Genomic DNA, 7,496 nt, shown 5'->3' on the forward strand with positions numbered 1-7,496 from the left:
GACTATCAAGTTTATTACTCAGTTAAGAACAGTCTACAGAATAAAAAAAATAAACTTTAGAAGTAGTAGATGGCATATTAACTGTTATACTATTATCCCTGCCTACAGCCTCATGCAATATTGTTAGATTTTGTACTAGTGGAAACTCTAGATTGTAAATTACTTAAGAAATTAATTTAATTTTAACTAATGTATACAGGATAGACACTTGCCCTCAGCTTTTGACTAAGAACGTATATAAAAATAAGCATCTTCTACTTAATACCTTTGCTTGATATTGTTCTGTAATGTTCACTACTAGATCATTGATTGGATGATGAATAGTTACTGAGATCAGTAAAACCGAGTAATTATCAGTAACATCTGAGTTCCCCCAAAACAACCTAGTAAGGTCTCCATTTCAGTTTCCTCTAAATCCCAAAACTAGACTGTTGGCCAGTTAAAGGTTATAGGTTATAAAAGTTGGTAAGTATTAAGTATTAAAAGTATTACTGTATTAAGTATTAAAAGTTGTAGGTTGAGAATAATTTTGAAACAACTACCATAAAATCATAAACTTTTCAACAGTGTCCTCCACAATCAAAGGTAAAAATACTCACTTTATTTCAACATTCGTTATCCAAATAAAGCCAGCACCTCAGTATACCAGGGTGAACTTCCCTGAAGGTGGTGTTATAAAGCAAGTTTAAAAGAGGAAAAAAAAAAAATAAAGGCCAGAGCAGAGGACTCAAACAACTGCTCATTGCCACAAACTACAGAGCTGCTTCAGAGAATAATGGAGTTTGTCCAAGCTCCTCAATTTTCGAACCAAAAAGTTCCCTAAATTCTGTTTTATTACCCCTTCATAAAAAGTTCCTAGGCAAAGTTTGCCGGGAGGCTTTGGGACAGTATCCTCTCCCCTTCTCTGCAGAGGAGTATCCTCAACCAGGAGGCACTCGCCACTCGGGTGTTTCTCATCAAGTGCAAAGCACGAGTATCCTGAAACCAGATGTTAATTTTGAGGGCTGAGGCCAGGAGTGCTGAACTAGCCTAGACTTCAAGACTGCCTTCTTCAAATGGATTAACTGTGGGAAGACCTGGGTTTTATTACTTCCTTTTGAGGTAACCATCCTCAGATGTTCAAAGAGCACAGGCACTTTTATTAAGGGTATTCACACTCTTTCGTAAAGCCATTTTGGAGCTGCAATAGGAAGCACAGGAGGCAGTTTCACAACACAAGACTTCAGAGACAATACTTAGGAGCCTTAAAGTGTTCTTGATCCTCACTCCCAGCCCATGGCATGACATCCAATTCCTCAGGACATAGCAACTTCAATCAGGAAAAAAATCAATTTTGCCATCCAAAAGAGCAGTGTAACACTCGATCTCCATGCCATGCCCAATGCTTTCTGTTTGTTTTGCCGGGTTAGTTTTCAGACAGATGAGTTCCCTGGCCCAGCTCCCCACGTGGCTTCACTTACGCTAGCCTGCACGAAGGTGGTGGAAACACACAGTCGGGGACAGCTTGTTGCGGGGAGAGCAGGCAGGTTTGGGCTTGCACCAAGGTAAAGAGCTCAGGTGGGCAGTGCCACACCGCGACATAAAACTGCTTTAACTCTGGCTCAGGTCACTTTCCCAGTTTGCAGAAGAGCTCCATGAATAGCTGTGCTGGTACAACTAGGGGAAGAAGAGTGTGGGGCCAGAAATGAGCAGTTGTGGGTGGAAACTGAGGAGCAAAAAGCCCCTTCAGCTGTGATTGCCACCGAACTACTGAGCAATTGATAGCATTCAGTGTCATTTCTGAAGCTTTCTGCAGTGCTGGAAGCAAGAGAATATGCTACCTTGTTTTGGGTGGACAGGAAATCTGTGAATAAACATGAGAACTCTGAGAGGTGCCTCTGTAAACGAGCATGGTGTTAAAATGAAGTTCTGCCTAGCTGAGGGGATTTTACCATCACAATCCTTTCTGGAAGAGTCTGTTAGAATCCATCAGCAATTAAACCTCTCAGGCGATATATAATAGACTTTTACAGGAGACTCTCCACAAAGCTGTGAAATATATTTCACTGCCTTGTACTTACATAGTCATCTATTCTTTTATAAATTGAATGGGTATTTCACTCTAATGGATATTTCCAATTGATATGTAAATGCTGTTCTAACTTGATAGCATTTTTACTCACTTTACAGACTTGAAGATTTTGCATTTAAGACCAGAAATGACTATCAGGTCATTTAATATCATCTCTTTATCTTGGACCCCTAAACTTTTCCCCACGCTAAGCTAAGTAATTATCTGATCCAAGTGTAGGTTGTGCTTGACAGCTGCCACAAACTCCCTTAATATTCCTGCAGTTCAGTGTCTTCCCCACTGTTTTATCATCGTCACAGCAGTCTCCTTACTGTCACCAGCAGATTTTTCTGCTTTTCCTGATTTTTCCAACACTCTCTCTCAGACGGCTCTGTACAGCTTCAACGCACTTCGCCTGTGCTGGAGTGCTGGGCATTTCCTAAGCTGAAATGCCCGTGCACTGTGGTTCAGATTCTCCACAGCCTTGGAGTTCAGTTACCAGTGAAATCACATTTAACTCTCAAGATGCCTACAATTCAAACAAAAGGATTTCTCTGTACAGCATCCAAACCCGACAAAATTACAAGTGCTTAAGCTTTTTGCACCGAGATCAAATATAAAAAAAATCTCCCTCTTCCTATTCCCTGTGGTTGCAGTCTTCTGCATACCATACAGCTTAGGCTGTATCTATAGAGCCTCTTTTTATGTATCACATAAGCTTTTACAGATAAGCTCGCTCTTCTAATCCTCTAAGGGTTCCATACAAATTCAGCCTTTTCCCTTCTAAACTTCTTAATTTCTTACTTATTCAGAAGATATTTCTACACTTGACTTCTTAAAGACTTTTTCATTTCCTTGGAGATATAATAATTTTTTTGCAGAATAGCTGTTAAGCTCTGTACCTAACTGGCCTATTAACAAATTTGTGACTCAACACGGTAGTAAAATTCTGCCCTTTCCCATTATCCCAAATCAGGTTTGACTGTACCCGTAAGATGGCATAAGGTCTTGAAGAGGCACAGTAAAACTCTTGAAGAGGCACAGTAAAACTTTTGCAGTCAGATGAGTAGTGATCTGATTTATAAACACTGTGTCCATTAAAATTTGTTCTAAACAGTTTGGCAAACCAGTTTTGTATCAGATCAAGCAGCAGGTGCCCAGACCACCCACAGGTCCTTTCAGGCCCCTTCTCATTCCCTTCCCACTCCCTGACTCCTGAGCTCATGGCACCTGGCTGAAGCTGCTCTTCTGCAAATGCAGGCTTGAACCATGCTCTTTCTTCCTGGAGCCTCATCATAGCCAGCTCTCCCTCTGTGTCACACTTTGCACGTCACTTTGCATCTGTCTTTTGGCTTGGATGCCCTCTCTTGGACCAGGCTCTTCTGCTTTCCCTTAGGCCTTTTCCTGAATCACAGGTATTGCATTTAATAATCTTGGCATTGCCACTAAGCCAGAACCAAGCCCTAGCACAGAGCCAGACTTGCCGTAAGCGGCATTCCCTGGACGCAGCTCAGTGCACTGAGATGCTCATGGGAGCGAGCAGGCAGGAGGGTAAAGCAATCTCTCCTGGCAATCAGACAGTGAGGAGCTTTGCTGCATTGCTGCTGGCTGAACATCTCGGTATCAGCGCTAAGCGGACCTGGAGCAATGCAGGAAAGGGACTCTGAACAGCACATACCAGGGGACCATGAATGCCCGTGACAGCTCTAGTTCTGGCAGCGTGAATTACTGCAAGCTCCAGGAGCTGGATCCTATCCTGGTGAGGAATACAGACGTAATTCCCACATGCACTGCAGATTATGGCCCCTTCCCATATTCGGATTTGGATCCTTTTCTTCTCCAGTAAGGAAAAGGAAGCATCCATAGCCAAGGAGCACACTGCTATGGGGAGGAAACCTTTGAGAAAAGCTGGGCTACAGGTACCTAGGGACTCTTCAGTTCCTACAGGACCTCAAGACAGATCCAGGATCAAAACCAGATAAGAAATTCACTCTGTGGGACCCTTCCTAACATAGTTGTTTTCCCTTCTTCTCTTCTGGGGATGCAGCCAGGCCTTAGGCATTTAACCAACAGAGTCATCTAATGCAACAACCAGGATGCCTCACCTCCAGCAGTGCCCAGGCCTGTTGTCTTCACCATGCTCCAGACCCATCGTGCAGCCAGTCCCATGCTTTTAACAACTTGTCCCATTTAACCCGTAGCACATGTGCTTTGGCATGGGTCCTACTAGTTGATATTTTGTTACCAACTACAAAAAACTGAGCTCCAGTGCCCACAGACAGAGGTAAAGGTGTAGCCTGTCTACAGACCATGCCAGATAAAATTGAGCAAGATTTCACACAGCCTGTCTCTCAGCGAATTCCAAAATTGCCCCAGGAATGTGTATTACTTCAGATGGTGAATCCACAGCAGTATGAGGACAGGGAAGACACTGCAGTAGTGCTGAGAAGAAATGGAGAAGTGCATTTTCATGCTCTTACCAGTGGTGGGTTGTTCTATGGCAGCCATGAGAAGGCATGTGGCGAGTACACAATTTTTGTTTCTTACAAATAAACATAATGTTGGTCTGGGAAGGTGAAAAGATACCAGAAGTCATCTAATCAAGGCCCTGCAGCAGCCATGGAGTCCTTCTGTGCATCTCTTAGTACTTCACTGTCATCTTCTACACTACACATGCAGCCTCTACAGCAGGAGCTTTACATGCCTCTCCCATGCAAACCTCTGAGCACTCACTTCATGCTCTGGTTGAGTGGGTAGTAATGGTAGAACCATTAGCCCACCCCTATTTAGGATACACGCTAAAATAGAGACATTCATCCATCTTCTTTGCCCTGTTTAGTCCATCTTCATGCTTCACACATTTTGTAGTATTCTGCTTTTATTTTACATACTAATTTAAATAAAGCCCTTTAAAAATATCCTCGAGTTCAATACGTCTCTGCACAACCCTCCTGAGGCTCTCAGCTCTGCAGAACCAGCCAGGATTTAAGAAAGAGCTAGCTATAACTGGGACTGCTGCTGCAAACAAGATTGGGTGAGGTGGTGTTACAAGCAAAATTACCAGGCAAGAACAGGAAATATAAGGAGAAAAGAAAGGAGAGGGAAAGAAGGAAGAACCCAACTGCATAAACTCAACGACTATTCATAGCTCCCCATACACACACACACACACACTGCACCGATCAAATGCTCTATGCAAGGGAAAGCTACCCCACACTACAAAGGACTTTACACTCAATAGTAACTATGGGCCTCCCTCATGGACTACCTTCCCAGTACTGACAGGGAAGTGAAGTGGCTGCAGCTGGTGCTGGCACTTGCACAGCAAGTTCCCCTCGGGTACTTTGGTCCCATCTGACAGCCATCTGCTCTTTCTTGGCCTCTCAGAAGCACAGACACAGCAGATCTTTTTCATGCGCTGCAGATCAAACTCAGCTCTGACCCTGAGGGACTCCCCGTCTTTTCCACACACACACTGCAGCTGCAGACACAAAAAACGAACGTTCAGGGAGGTTGCCCGTGAGCGGCTTCATAAACCATCAAGGTTAGGCAGGAGTCAGAGAAACAATCAGCAACACAGCACTTCTGCTGCTGCCGACAGACCCTGTTAACCTGCTTGCATGGCTGGAGCTATGGAAGATGCAGGCATCGCCTGCTTGTCCACGAGTCAGCACTGACGCTGGCAAAGCAGCTATGGTGATATACTACACTGTAAAGTACTGTTGGCAAAAAACTGCTAGCCTGGAAAAGGATGGGAGCTCACTAGTTTATACATTCTTGCCACGACTCTGAAAGTCAGAGGCACCAAACTCCCCGTGCTCTGGCATGCTACCCACACAGCCATAGCACAAACAGGGGCTTTGTGTATGGCCATGGCTCTCTCCTCTCCAGCACTGACTTCCCTGGCAATGGTCAGAGGTTACCAGTATCTACATAGCCTTCCTCGCTGTGCTCCCTGCGGATCCCCACCCGATGCTCAGGACATCTCTGTTAATGCCTTTTCCCTACCAGCAAGTGGCCCCTTCATTTCTCAACCTCCCGAATTCAAAGCACGACCCTTCTGCCAAAGTCACCACCACTCGTCTCATGACAGCACAAGCATCACCCTTGCTAAGTTCAGGGAGGGAGTCAGACTGCAATATTGCATTGCCTCTCTGTCACGCACAGCCTCTGCTAGATGAACCTAACAGAAAGCAACGCATTTCACTCCCAGCACACTGCAACCCATTTGAGAACCTCTGCCAAGCCCTTCCACAGCGACTGTTTCTGTAGGAAGCTAAAGGGGCACATTACTTTCAGCACATTAGCCTGTTGTTTGGGTCCTCAAGGTCAGGGCTCCCTTCACATAAACCTGGCTCCTAAGATGGCAGCTGACACAGACCCAATAGGGATGTATGTAACACCAGATTTGCATCCTCAGCTTCAATCCAGGTCGGAGCACCTTTTTTTCACTCAGTTAAGGATCACTTCAGTATTAGAGATGGATGTAATTTTCCTGTCAAAAACACAAATACGTTTAAAAACTTGGTTTGATTCCGGCAAAACTATTTTTTTCAAATACATCAAATTATTTGGCCCACAATTAGTTAAAGTGTCCGAAAGAATAATTTTATATTTTCGAAAGGAACATTTCCATCAGATTTTTACCTCACCCCTCATGTAAAGGGATAAATCTCCTTTTGCTAAGAATGAACAGAGACAACTTTTTTTTTTTTTTCAAGTTTATTCCATTTTGTGCCTACATCATGGTCTCTGGAAACCAATCTTACAGGTTGAAGCCATAAAAAAACCCTTGCCTAAACTCCCTTTATGCCATCTGCCAGGAGCACTTTGCAAAGATCTCTGTGGTGTTCTGGAGCCCAGCTGAAGTCAACAGCACCCTGCATAAACATGAGGAACCCGATCTAGGGATCTTGGGAAAATAGCATGGGAGGTGCCAGACTGAGACCTTTAAAAATTATATCGATAATTACAGAACAAGATTGTTATGGAGAAAAAGGATGCCAGCATATGGTCTATTGGTTACGTGATTGCATTCAGTAACAAACAGTGTTTATTCTGAAACCTGGCACAGATGGTACATACAGTATCACTGAAATAAAGAGCCCTCTGTGCACTGTCCTCTTCACAGTTTACATTACTGTTAATATTTACTGTCTATATTTACTGCAGGCATAGAAATGTTAGCAGCAAGTAATAAAGCCATCATTTTTCTATGCCTCTGTAAGGTCTTCGCAAACTTCAGTGGGACAAAAAGCCTAGTATTTTACTTTCTCTCCATTAAGTAAGAAACCAGTTCAGAAAGTTGCAGGTTTTCTTCCTTCTGGGTTTCCTCCATCAGTAGTTTAAAATTCCTGTTTACTGAACACACATAAACTGTTACTGATAGCATCAGGCAGCACAGCTGTTGACTACTTTGCCCAGAATTCTTTAAAAGGGGACACAT

The sequence above is a fragment of the Gymnogyps californianus genome, chromosome 2 (assembly GCF_018139145.2).
Source record: "Gymnogyps californianus isolate 813 chromosome 2, ASM1813914v2, whole genome shotgun sequence".
In the NCBI taxonomy this organism is placed as follows: domain Eukaryota; kingdom Metazoa; phylum Chordata; class Aves; order Accipitriformes; family Cathartidae; genus Gymnogyps; species Gymnogyps californianus.